We start from the raw sequence: 13052 nt of genomic DNA on the forward strand, positions 1-13052 counted from the left end.
GAAACCTAACCGAAATGAAGGCCCTTATCGCCCCAGAGGGCCTCGATCGGCGAAGGGGACAACCTCTGGCCAGCCCTTCGGAACATCAAATCGGGCCCCCTATCGTCGGTCCCGGGAGCCTTTTACACTTCTTTTCGGGTACCTCGAGCACTCTCTTAGGCAAATCGGGGCCTTTTTAAGAACAGGACCTCCTGTCAGGCACCGTGGGGCCCTGTCCAGCACAGAGGGGCTCCTTATTGATTGTTTCAGCGGCCGCGACCAGTCTAAATCGCGGACTGCATCATTGTCCCTGCTTGGAAAGTGGGCCCTGAGGCTCGGACCGACACGGAGCCGACTGTTCGGTACTGATGGTGACTGACAGACATAGGGACCCCATCGACTCAAGGGGCCCCAATCGGCATAAAGAGCACCCTGACTAGCATTGCAGGGCCCGTCCCGCAGGACTGTGAACCCTAATACGACATCCGGCCAACCCTGCTGCCCCTTTCAGGGCCTCAGAGCGGACCCACGTGCCCCCCCCCCCCCACGCCACCGAGAAGATGCCCAAACTCCACTCGCCTACGCCCCTTTTCTCGAGCATAAAGGGAGTTGGAATTTAGTCACGCCGTGTCAAATAGGTTCTTAGGAAAATGGGCCATGTTCAGACCGCTGGACTTCGGACCTTAAGTGCTTAAAAGAATCTGTTGGTGTGCACCAGCATGGTTATAGATGTCAAGTGAAGAGTGATTCGAGACGACAGCCTTAACACGTGTGGAAGCACGGCTCTGTTGTAGGAAGTCTTTGCTTTTGCAAATTGGGCTCAAATTCGAACACAAGACTTGAGACATACCGTTCTGACCTAGGGCGGACGATTGACGGTTGAATTGACGGGACTGAACTGACGGTACTGGATTGATGGTACTGGATTGCCGGTACTGGGTGGTGTCGGTACAGTTATGTGAAGCGAGCTACATCGGGGTGGCCTAGTGTACCTCATCAGGCAAAGGGCGCCTCCGGTATTGGCGCTTAGGGCTCTGGTGCACCGTCGCAATACCTATGGGGTTATTCTCCGTCTGATATATCTACTTCTATTCAGCCTTAATATGAACCTTTTTGTAATCGACGAGGGTCCGTTTTCCGCCCATCCCATTTTGCGGGGATGAGCACAAAATAAACAAACATGGATAGGACTAGTGAGAAATATACATTTCATCCGCTCAGCAGAAAGCTGTCCGCCTTTCCATAAGCCGGACCACATCCTGCCAGTAACTAGCATGAGCTACAGGATTGTGACGCGGTATTCATGGCATGGCGTTACGGTGATTGGAATCGAAAGTTGCTGCGTTTAGCTGGACTTTATCAGTTGTGCATCGTTGGGACTGGAAAGATGCTTTCGGGGTTCACAATCGTCCTCTCGTTCTGAAACAATGGAGTTGGAGAAGGCTCCCGACAACCCGGACCAATAAATTTGATAACCCTTGCCACGATGCCACGCTCGGATTGTCAGCATCGACTTCACGTGACCGCTGTGCCCTTCAGGCGACAAGCGCGGCACGATCTCATGTTGCATGACGTACGACTTATCGCACATGGGTGCAACTAGCACTGGGACTTGTGGCCTGGACGCCAGTGACAGTAGGGAAGCTGGGACATTCCTGAGATTCGACAATATGACACGGCCTTAAGGTAGACTGGACTCTCGCAGCCTCGAAGGTGTAGTTACGTTACGGTATACCACTTGGGGCCAAGGTCTTCTGGCAGGCTTCTCGCGGCAAAATAAACGCAAGCAATACGCCCTCATCACGCTTCCAGATGTGCTGTCCAGGCATCAGTATAAGACCAAATGTCTCTCTTCGCGAGCCCCGAATCTGGAATATCCGCCTCGGACCCCGTGCTGCCCTGTTCAGACGATGGCGGGCAGCTCCAGAGCAAAGCCACTGGTCACCAACTTCGCGCCTTGCAAATGCCGCTAGAAAACCGAGGTTTTTCTCCCAGTCGGAGCCATTAATCTTGAAGCTTTACATGCCGAGCGAAGTTTGCGCCCTGCCATTTTGTCTACCGAGGTTATGGTGGTTGTTTTCACACCGGCGCTAGATGGGGAACCCGGAGCCATCTTCTCGAACGACGTAGTAGCTCTGTAATATGCCCAGTCGAGTCCCAAGGGCCACAGCCATGGCGGTCCGATCTCAGCGCTCCCAATGTTCAAATAAACACCCAGTGCGGGCATGGCCGTCGAACTAGTGCACGACGGAATGAAAGATCCAGTGCCAGCGGCTCACGACCGGCACTGAATCTAGCTGGGTGAATTTAGCGGATGTGACGATGGGTATTTCACGGGCGGATGTCAGCACAGCTCAGACCGTGCTCGCGACTACTTCCACCCTACAATCTGCTGAAGTGCAACACTTGTTTGGCTGGGATTATCGTACAATGCCGGTGGCTGCCACGCATGTCGCGTCCACAGGCAACACCGGTCGTGACATGACCTGAAGTGAGACGGACACGCCGTTTCCGACGCGCAACGGAAGCGCGCGAGCCGGCCGTGCGACCCACGTGGCCGCTGAGGAGGTCTTCCCTGTTCCAGCCGCCACCAGCCGTCACATGTCGCTGGACGGTGCCGAGTCGCTGTCCGAGCCGGATGCGTCCGAGGTCGGCAGCGCGACGCCGCCCGCCGCCACCCTGCGGCGCGCCCACGAGCCTCGTCGGAGGAGGCGACCGGCGCCGGCGCCGCCTCGACAGGTGGAGGTGACTGTGGAGTTGACTGTATGTTCTGACTCTGGAGGTGACTGTGGAGTTGACTGTATGTTCTGACTCTGGAGGTGACTGTGGAGTTGACTGTATGTTCTGACTCTGGAGGTGACTGTGGAGTTGACCGTCTGTTCTGACTCTGGAGGTGACTGTGGAGTTGACTGTATGTTCTGACTCTGGAGGTGACTGTGGAGTTGACTGTCTGTTCTGACTCTGGAGGTGACTGTGGAGTTGACTGTCTGTTGCGCCGGGCTGCGTTCGGGCTCCACCGGCACGCTCTTGTCGCGATTGCTGCTTATTTATCCGTGGCCAATGTGCGGTTTGACCCTGGCGGTGTTTTGAGCCTCGCTTCGTTTCTGGCTCTGGCTTTCAGCGCGTCATCGTTTCGGGTACTTTGCTGTACTGACCATCGTGGACATGAGGTGCACTGGTGGAAAATATGTTTGAAGTGCGAGGATAACCCTAGCATGCCCCTTGGAGTCCTGTCCGATGACCTCCACGCGTTACAGGTGTCGAAACATGTTGCGGCAAAACTGCCAGAACCACAGAACCAGAACCAGAACCAAAGAAGCACCCTCCGTGTTTATGGCCGTGTCTGCAGCAGTAACAGCTCGTGCGTTCACAGTCACACCCACTGTGACTCGCACTCTGCCCAAGGTTCCCAGACTCGGCAAGGATGTGTGCCAGCCCCTGATCCTCCGGTCGTGCTACCGTCACCAGCGACGCCGTACGCCGACAGGGTCAGGTCAGCCAGGGGGAGGCTGCCGGAGCGAGCTTGCGACCGACGCCTACGACGGCGGGGCCGCACCACGCGGATGCGCCCGTGTCGGCTCGGCCCCGGCTCTCCGGCGGTGCCTCGGAGGGCTCCCGCAGGAGTTCCGACAGCGCCAGCCTCTACGACCTGGGCTCCAGCGGCCGTCCCGGCAGGTCGGTGACGTCATGCGTGCCGTGGCCGGGTGGCTGGCGCCGCTGGAGCCGGAGGCGGGCCCCAGGATCGGCCGCCGCGCTGCCACGGCGCGCTGCCTACGGCGCTATCGGCGGACTAGTGGTCAGAATGCACTCCGGACGAGCAGCAGATAGCGTGGACGGCATGCGACGGTTCACCGTGCGCTGACCTCTGAACCCGTGACAGGTGTACCCGGCGGCTCATGATGACGGTTGCAGGGATTAGAGCCCTCCGCTGCGGTGGGTAACTTAGCATTTCTTGTCCTCCGAGCTAGATGATTGACCCCGATCGAAAACGCTCGGTTATTTACTGTGACGGGGTGCTATGAATCGTTTTTGACGGCTCCGCAGCCAATGACCCGAGCAAGATACTCAACCAGATTCTTGATGCCGGCGAGGCCCTACTTCACGGTTTAACAGCGGCGATGTCACGCTCTGGACCGGACCCATCGGTGTTCAAGCCGATAAATATCGGTGCTGTTCATCAGATTATAGTGTGAGAAAAGAAAACCAATCATGTTTGTTGTTTTTGTGACAGGAATAGGGCTTACAGTTTAGAAAAAGTTGCATTTGATCACATGACATTCCTGTTTAGTGGTTTGGGACCGAGCAGACCATCGGCCACCTGAACGTTCGGTTTTCAACGTGTGCAACTATGGGCCCTGCCTCTGCCTTTCCGTCGACAAGGAGATTTCCTGGGAGTCGGCCGATCCACATGAAGGTGGGCAGAGCGTAGGATGGCGTGGAGCAATCCAGGCTGGATTCACGGACCTTCACGGACCTCCGAAACTGCGGAAAGCTGGTCTGCCCCTCGTACACGGTCGACGTCCTCTCCCAAGGACAATTCCACACTTATAAATGGCTGGTCAATGGCAGCATCATTCAATACGGCTTGCTTGGCTCCGCCAAGACCGAAAGCGCCTTCCAGGTCATGAAACCCTTCCGAAGGGGGACGACTTGACCTTTTGACTTTTCATACGAAGACCGTAAAAACTTCTCAGGCATAGCGTTCAAGACGATGGCTGGCGCGTTGTTCAGTTTCATCGCAGCAACCAAAGCAATGCAGTGAGGTACGCAGCGAGGGAAACAGTGAGGGCATCAGCGTCGTGACTGACGGCAGGACGCGAGCAGGAGGCGTGAGCTAACCGCTCGTCGGGAGGAAACGATGGGATGACAATCACGTGGGCTTAACTGTCGGTGAGCATTTTGATCATTGTGTTTTGGGTTACCTTAGTTCCGAATGTTCTATAAAGGATACTGAAATCTGTGAAATTAGTTGGTATCGGCGCATTTAAGTAGTGTCGATCAATGTGCTATGTTGTAGCCTAAGGTGTAAACGGTCTTAAAGAATCATCAGAGCAGTATCTCCACACGACTGACATTCACCGTTTAAAATGTAAAGATTGTTGATACCTAAATGCTGAGACGCAGTGTATTTCGAATTGTTATATTATGTCTAGTAATCAAGCAAGTCTGCTACAGCGTCAAGCTAAATATTCATGTCGAATTGCTATCAAACATTTATCATAGTACCTAGAGACCAAAAATTATTCTTATTAATGGCTGCACGTTCCTGCCTTTCGTAAAAGCCGAGAGGCAGCAGTCAAAAATTTTAGTTTCACATCGCGGGACTAGCAGGTTTTCAGTTTCCTCTTCACTTCAAGAGCATGCAGCCTCCCCCCCCCCCCCCTACTTGGGCTCAAGCCCACTCCCCAAACTTTGGGAAGAAAGTGATCCAAATCCGTAGAGTACCCTGTATGTTGACGTATTTCAGGGAATGTTTTGGCATTATTTTCTGCTCAGCCCTCCCGGCTCATTTCCCGATTCTACACCCCTTAATGGTTTATATGGCAAATTACAAAAAGCAAAAATGTGGTGGCCCAATGGCGCCGTCGATTCCACCGAAGCGCATTTTTCAAGGCATCATACCCGTAATGCAAACTCATGACGTGCGTGATAATTGTGTCGTTGTCTTGCTTGGTTGGTGGGTAAATGTCGATGAACTTTGAAAAACCCTTTTGCCTATCCGGGTTCTCCGTGCATCACGGCCAACCTCGCGTGCCAAAGCCAGAAGTGGAGCAATCTATGCCCGTAATGATCTCAGTATGAGTAATAGCACAGGCCTGTCACCGGGGCAGCGGAAAAGGGAGGGGGGGGGGGGGGAACAAAGCAGGCAGTTGCCACTTCTCCACCCTCCAGGAGCGACGCCACAGATTTCGGGTTTTTTTGGCGGGGGGCAATGAAATCCAGGGTCTGAGGCAAAACGGGCTTTCTCACGAATACCGGTCTGGGTAGGATTTTTAAATTAGTCTCCTGGCCTTAGATGGAAGGGAACAAGTGGATCCCACAGAACCCTTTTCTTATTCCGCATACTTAATCGGCCGTGCCTCCCGAACTGGGAGAGAGTAAACGGTTGGCATTTCTCAGAACGATTTGTAATCCTGGGAGGTAAAGATAGTTCATTTCTTTGGTCATTAGGGGGAATGAGAACTCATTACGATCACTACTTTGAGACGAAGATGATACTGACATGTAAAAGTGTTACGTTGATTAAAACAAACTATTTTTCGTCAGTTTAAAAGCTCTAGGTCATCAAAAGTAGGAGAGACGTTAAAAGTGAGTCTGGTTGTTATTAGCTGCTGAGATTGATAGCCGTCTAAAAGCCGTTTGATAGCCGATATCTGTCTGAGTCGTTTGATAACTACGACCACCGGAACGGATTTCTGTTTAGGGCGTGCATATTCAATCCCTGCCTCATCAGTTTCATTGAAGGTCGTACTTTTTCAAAATAGGGGCCCGGCTGCTTGGATGAATACAGGCCATCTGGTTCGCACCGCCTCGACCTATGGTAAGGGGCGAGCCCGTTGATATGCTGGCTTATGGCCGTCTGGCACGCATTACGTAAAGCTATTTTAATAACGTAAAACACCACTTTACTTTTTAAAACCGGTTACGGACAAAAGTACAAGTGGAAAGCTTCGCGTGGGGTCAGGTACGTAGTGTGAGACGCTTGCCACGTTCAAAAGTTCGCATTGAAGAAGGTTCGTTAAACATAAAGTTTGCATGTTTAATTATTTGTTGGGAGAAAGCATGTAACGAAATGATTGTGCACGTAAAGGTCCGTGGGCAGATTCTCGTAAATAAGTGTTCTTCAGTGACAAATTTCGTACGGAAAGTACGTGCGTATAAGATAGCATGTAGAAGTTTATTAGCCCGATCATTTTTGAACGTTTTGTCGGAGAGCCCCACTCCATACGTCTTATATGGCCAACTTTTGTGCGTTGATTCGGAAATAGAGGTTTATTGTCCAGGGTCCCAGAGGCTGACTGCCCCAGGGGTACCCAATCCGTGCAGGAGGCCTTCTGAGTGAAGTTTAAGATCACGGCTCTACGGTTGGGGGGGGGCCTCAATATGGCATACAGTCAGCCCCTGGAGCCCTTCAGTCTTCCAGTCTGGCCCTTGATTGTCACTCCCGAACACACGGGGACACTGGCCCTAGCGGCCGCTCTTCAGGCCTTCTCCAACACCGACCCCGTCTGACTCGGTCTCCTTTGTTAACACGGGACCCCCTGTTTGGCACCGTGGGCCTTTGGATAGCATAGGGAGCACCACTGACTCATTGGCTCCGACAAATCACTGTCCGACAAATCGCTGTCAATCGGCAGTCACGTATCCCGGCCTTGTCCTCGCTTGGGGAAAGAGTCGTTAGGTCCAGACCGACACGGAGCAAGCTGTTCAGTACTGGTGGTGCCAAGGAAGGCGCACCGCTTTGAAACGTGGTGATGCTACTTCATCCCAATTTGCCATTAAATCACGTGACCTACCTTCCAGATCGTTCCCGTCGTGTGATAAGGTTGTGGGTAGCGCAATGACCGTGATAGTAAGAGATATGGAAGGGCAAGATATCTGAGTAAAGCGTTTCTCCAAACATGCTGCGTCAGCAAGGTAGCTAATGAGGTCATCGGATTTACCCCAGTGCTGCAATCTACCCGAAACGAAAAGACGGTGTGAGTGGCGCAATCAGTGGGCTGAGGAACATGGAACAAGAACCAGTGAGCCAGTATACCAGCATATTAGTATAGGAAGCCAGTGAACTAGTATTAACAGTGCAGCCGTGCAAAACCTCAACCAGTCTTGCCGGTGACAGCTGCTTAGCCAGTACTGCCGCCGCTGCTGCCCCCCCCCCCCCCCCCCCCCAGCTGCCGGATTATCATGTGAGGCAGACAGCCGTGGCGATGAAGCAAATGACCCTGATTATGTGGTGGCTTACCGCCCGCCCAATGGAAATGTGTGGTTGGCTCAATGACAGAGACTGCGAATGTCGCTGATATTGGCGCCCAAAAAACATCCAAAGTACTGTCTTCTTCGTGACCGCAGTCGGTGAGAAATACCGACAAAATGCGGAGGACATGAGACGCTTAAAAAGAGCAAACAGAAGATTCAGGGAGAGACGAGGTATGTCAGTGTCAGTGTCCAGTTCTTTTCCATACGAGCATATGTCTTAAACCGTTTCAAACACCAGGTCTGCTCCCCGTGGTCTCCTACAGAAACACGTGGATATTTAAGAAATTGTTGCCCACTTTATACCTATACTTAAGCACCGACACCATCTGGGTGGTTTTTCAGCGTTGTACGGTGTGGTAGTCGGTGCTGTAAAACACTGAGCAGTGCCTCAACACGCGCTCTGGCGGCGGCTGGTTGAATCCGATGGAATAGGGGGGGGGGCCGGGGGGGGGAGTGATTTGGCCCCCCGAGATGTAAAAAACTAAGGATCTAGAGGCGCAAAATACATTGGGCAGGTAAAACTGTATGTGAACTCACTTATGACAAAGTTACACGATTCTTGGTGATGGCCTTCTTAAACATTAAGGTCAAACAAGGTCAAACTCACGATGTGTGGCCGAACAGCCCTGAGGTCTACTCATGCAACTACCTTTAACCTAGATGCCTCGGCCTAATTCGGACTTGTCATAGGTCGGCCACGCCACACCGCCCGAAAATTATGTCGGAAGTGGGGGTGCAAACTGGTCCCCACCCGAACGTGTGTTAAAATGCTTAATGGGAATGTTTCACATTTGAAGATATTGAGGTAAGCATCAGATATGGTGAATGAAGCCCACTCATGACTATTGGTATACTTTTAAGTGAAAAGCTGCTTTAGGCAACACAAGTTCTCTTCTTTGTAAATGCTCCTCAATAGTCGCTACAACGCATCGCGAGACATGAGCCGAGTCCGGCGTTGATCGCGTACACGTCGTGTTCAGCCTTTGGTGCACGCTGGAGAAGCTGCGGCTGATTCCGTATGCCGTGCGCTGAAGCTGACGGCTGACGGTGAACGGTAGTCAGCGGCGGTGATTGTTTTAAGAGATTGGTATCCATTGATTTATTTGCAGATCGGTGTGTACCTGTCGACAACCCTGAACTGTGGCTATATAGCCAACAAGTTCCCCAAAAGACGTATTTTCCCAATGTCCCCCTCTGCAATCACTGGAAGATCACAACAGCCGAAGCTGTTCTTGCTTAAATCTTAGGTTGTGGGAAGCTGTAATCACAGATCGTCCCTCGGTGCATGCCGAACGAGTCGCAGATGGCCCATTGCCTCAGACCTCAAACGCCTCAAGCTCAGTGTGCCCCCAAACTTGGAACACTTAAAGCTCAGGGCACCTCGAACTCAGGGCACCTCGAATTCAACTCAGGGCTCCTCGAACTCGAACACTTTGAACTCAGAGCGCCTCAAGCTCAGGGCACCTCAAACTCAGGGCCCCTCGAACTAAAGGCACCTCAAGCTCAGGGAACCTCGAACTCAGGGCACCTCGAGCTCAGGGCTCCTCGAATTCAAGGCACCTCAAACTCAGGGCTCCTCGAACTTAAGGCACCTCAAGCTCAGGGCACCTCGAACTCAGGGCACCTCGAACTCAGCGCTCCTCGAACTTAAGGCACCTCTAACTCAGGGCACCTCGAACTCAGGGCACCTCGAACTCAGGGCTCCTCGAACTTAAGGCACCTCAAGCTCAGGGCACCTCGAACTCAGGGCACCTCGAACTCAGGGCTCCTCGAACTCAGGGCACCTCGAACTCAGGGCTCCTCGAACTCAGGGCTCCTCGAACTCAGGGCACCTGGAACTTAGAGCACCTCGAACTCGTACACCTCGAACACAGGGCGCCTCAAGCTCAGGGCACCTCGAACTCAAGGCACCTCGAACTCAAGGCACCTCGAACTCAGGGCACCTCGAACTCACGGCACCTCGAACTCAGGGCACCTCGAACTCAGGGCTCCTTGAACTCAGGGCACCTCGAACTCAGGGCTCCTCGAACTCAGGGCTCCTCGAACTCAGGGCTCCTCGAACTCAGGGCTCATCGAACTCAGGGCACCTCGAACTCAGGGCTCCTCGAACTCAGGGCACCTCGAACTCAAGACTCATCGAACTCAAGGCACCTCGAACTCAGGGCACCTCGAACTCAGGGCACCTCGAACTCAGGGCACCTCGAACTCAGGGCACCTCTCTGGAAACTCAGCGGTCCGCTTGCGCCGCCAGCCGGACGAGCACGTTGTCATCGGCGGAGTCAACGGCGGGTCCGGAGCATCCGTCTGGGTCGGCAGCCGCGGCTGGTGGCCGACTCCCCAGCTCCGAGGCCGAGGTCGCCCTTCGAAAGCAGCGCGCGTCCGAGCGGCCTCCAGTGAAACCCACGTCCGGTTCCGCTCTGAGACTGGCGCGAGGAGCGACGCCGCACACGATCCTCCGCCAATCAGGACAGGGACGCGCCCCACCAGGTGAGCGGAGACAGGGACGAGCCTCACCAGGTGAGCGGAGGCAGAGACGCGTCTCACCAGGTGAGCGGAGGCAGGGACGCGCCTCACCAGGTGAGCGGAGGCAGGGACGAGCAACACCGCGTGAGCGGGGACAGGGCAAACCTCACCAGGTGGGCCAGGACAGGGGCAAATCTCACCGGGTGAGCGGGGACAGGGATGAGCCTCGCCGGGTGAACGGGGACGGAGACGAACCTCACCAGGTGACTTGGTACAGGGCGTACCCAACCGCGCAGGCCAGGACAGGGCAGGAACGTACCTAGCCAGGTGAGTCGGTACAGAGACATACCCAGCCGGGTGGACCGGGACAGGACAGGAACGTACCTGGCCAGGTGAGTCGGTACAGAGACATACCCAGCCGGGTGGACCGGGACAGGACAGGGACGAACCTGGCCAGGTGAGTCGGGACAGAGACATACCCAGCCGGGTGGACCGGGACAGGACAGGGGACGTACCTGGCCAGGTGAGCCGGGACAGAGACATACCCAGCCGGGTGGACCGGGACAGGACAGGGACGTACCTGGCCAGGTGAGTCGGGACAGAGGCATACCCAGCCGGGTGGACCGGGACAGGACAGGGACGTACCTGGCCAGGTGAGTCGGTACAGAGACGTACCCAGTCAGGTGAGCCGGGACAGGACAGGGACTTATCAAGGCCAGGTGAGCCGGGACAGCGACGCACCCAGTCAGGTGGACCGGGACAGGACAGGGGCGTACCTGGCCAGGTGACTCGGGACAGCAACGTATCTCACACAGCAGTGTTATACAGGAACACAGACAATCGACACAAACTCGGCGACGGACCAGCCCGGCAATGGGAGCGCATTAACAGAAACGAGTGCATTATAAACACTCGGATGACGCGTTCGTGCGGGACCTTGGGTGTATGTGTATAGCATTTGAAATAAACAAATGTTTATGCGTTGCTCCTACAGCATTAAAATGCACGATATGTTTAGATTTCGTTCAAGCTTCTAAGCTGGCAGAAATCTAAACAGCCTCAGTCAACAACCCACCTCCCCTTATTTTCCACCGTCATCATCCTGCTCAACGACCCAGTATCTCAGCCCGCACTCTATGGTCGATCCCACTCAGACGAATATCTGTAGTTGAGTTGGATCCCCGCTCTCTTGCAGGCCTGTTTCGGAGTGGAGGGACGGAGCGCGCCCTGGCCTTCCCGCCGTCACAGCCTCGACCCCGCCAGCGGGGGCAACCCGAGTCGCGGCGGGCGGCGCCGCCTAGCCTCGAGGACGACGACGACTTGGAGATCGACGCGACCCTCTTTGCTATGGCCAGGAAGCGCCGCGCGCCGCCGCCACCGGAGCCGACTAGAGCGCCGCCAGTGCTGCCGATGCGGGCTACAGCGACTACGACACCGCGCACCCGGGGATTGCCACCACCACCCACCACTCCCGGGCCCGCTGAAGCCCGGCCGACCGCACCGGACCCGGCGCCACGCTTCGTTCCGCAGAGGAAGCGGGCCTCCAACGCATCAGTGCCAGAAGACGATCCTCCCGCGGTTGCGAGCCTACAGGAGCCGGCTCCTGTCTCATCAGCGACCGTAGCCACGAGCTTACAGGAGCCGGCTCCCGCTCCATCAGCAAACTGCAGCTGCGAGCTTACCGGAGCCGGCTCTCGCCCCACCAGCACCAGAGGAGCGAGCCCCCGCTGCTCCGAGGCCACCGGAACCGGAGCCGTGTGGTCGCCAGCCGCCGGAGCTGGCTCCCGCTGCGTCGCCGTCTCCGCCGTTCTGGCACAAGTCGGGAGGCGCGTCCGCCGCGGGGTCGGACGACCTTGCGCGCGCTGGGGAAGTGGCCGCTCGTGACTCGGGGGCTTCCTCGCCCACGCCCGCCGGCCAGGCGCCGCGCCGGAGCGGCGCCGTCAGCGAGCCGTGCGAGCCCGCGTCGAGCTCAGCGTCGCCGCATGCATCGCGACCGAGCCTGCTCAAGGACGACGTCGCGCGCGCCGCTCTGGCCGACGGGAACGAAGGGGGTCACGCCGACGAGGCCGCTCGCGCGCCCCCGGCTGTCGGCGCCTACCGGTTTGCAGACAGCACTGCTGGCGAGCGTCGCACAGGAGACCCCTCGAGCGGTGCCGAGGGCGCGGAGGGCGACCGCGGCGCCGCGGAGGGAGAGGGCGGCTGCGCGACGCGCGGCGTCGGGAGCGACGCCCGAGGGCAAGTGAAGGGATTCAGAGAAGTGCGTCGCGAGGCAGTCAGAGGACAGACCTCGTCGCCAGGGGAACAAGAAATATACGGGTGGACGGGAGCGGACAGGACTGGATGGCGACGGACCGCCTCTGGAGAAGGACGAGAGATGGCATGGCGTCGAGGACCTGAATCAGAGCGCGTCATCCGACGACGCGCTACTTGCTGTGGGTGATTTGCAAAACAGACACAAAGGTGAGTTTATTCAGATCTACATAGTGCGAATATAAGCCAACGCTTGCAGTGGTTGTGCAGTATTTCCCCTGAGTTGATGGTATACGCACTGCTGTTCAAGATGCGCTTACCTCAACGGTCGGTAACGATAAAGGCTGTGGCCTGCTTTCTTTTGTATGTAGGATTCATAAGGG

General features: G+C 55.7%; 1 long non-coding RNA gene across 1 annotated transcript; it reads left to right on the plus strand.

Annotated features, from left to right (window-relative positions):
- The first annotated feature begins 3514 nt into the window (after positions 1-3514).
- LOC119110690 (uncharacterized) lies at positions 3515-11711 on the plus strand. Its single transcript, XR_005095536.1, has 3 exons — positions 3515-3654; positions 10208-10443; positions 11615-11711. It is a non-coding gene; the product is annotated as an uncharacterized LOC119110690 (long non-coding RNA).
- Positions 11712-13052: the final 1341 nt, after the last annotated feature.

The sequence above is a fragment of the Pollicipes pollicipes genome, unplaced genomic scaffold (assembly GCF_011947565.3).
Source record: "Pollicipes pollicipes isolate AB1234 unplaced genomic scaffold, Ppol_2.1 Scaffold_7231;HRSCAF=8579_pilon_pilon_pilon, whole genome shotgun sequence".
Lineage (NCBI taxonomy): Eukaryota > Metazoa > Arthropoda > Thecostraca > Pollicipedomorpha > Pollicipedidae > Pollicipes > Pollicipes pollicipes.